Below are 939 nucleotides of genomic sequence, written 5' to 3' on the forward strand. Positions count from 1 at the left end.
ATAAGAAAGCCTTCCTCAGCAATCAATGCAAAGAAATAGAGGAAAACAACAGAATGGGAAAGACTAGGGATCTCTTCAAGAAAAACACATGTATACCTGTGGCGGATTCATTTTGATATTTGGCAAAACCAATACAATTATATAAAGTTTAAAAATAAAATAAAATTTAAAAAAAAAAGAAGAAAATTAGAGATACCAAGGGAACATTTTATGAAAAGATGGGCTCGATAAAGGACAGAAACGGTATGGACCTAACAGAAGCAGAAGATATTAAGAAGAGGTGGCAAGAATACACAGAAGAACTGTACAAAAAAGATCTTCACGACCCAGGTAATCACGATAATGTGATCACTGACCTAGAGCCAGACATCCTGGAATGTGAAGTCAAGTGGGCCTTAGAAAGCATCACTACGAACAAAGCTAGTGGAGGTGATAGAATTCCAGTTGAGCTATTCCAAATCCTGAAAGATGATGCTGTGAAAGTGCTGCACTCAATATGCCAGCAAATTTTGAAAATTCAGCAGTGACCACAGGACTGGAAAAGGTCAGTTTTCATTCCAATCTCAAAGAAAGGCAATGAAGAATGCTCAAACTACTGCACAGTTGCACTCATCTCACACGCTAGTAAAGTAATGCTCAAAATTCTTCAAGCCAGGCTTCAGCAATACATGAACCATGAAGTTCCTGATGTTCAAGCTGGTTTTAGAAAAGGCAGAGGGACCAGAGATCAAATTGCCAACATCGGCTGGATCATGGAAAAAACAAGAGAGTTCCAGAAAAACATCTATTTCTGCTTTATTGACTCTGCCAAAGCCTTTGACTGTGTGGATCACAATAAACTGTGAAAAATTCTGAAAGAGATGGGAATACCAGACCACCTGACCTGCCTCTTGAGAAATCTGTATGCAAGTCAGGAAGCAACAGTTAGAGCTGGACATG

This window comes from Bison bison, unplaced genomic scaffold (genome assembly GCF_000754665.1).
Source record: "Bison bison bison isolate TAMUID 2011002044 unplaced genomic scaffold, Bison_UMD1.0 scf7180017864279, whole genome shotgun sequence".
NCBI lineage: Eukaryota > Metazoa > Chordata > Mammalia > Artiodactyla > Bovidae > Bison > Bison bison.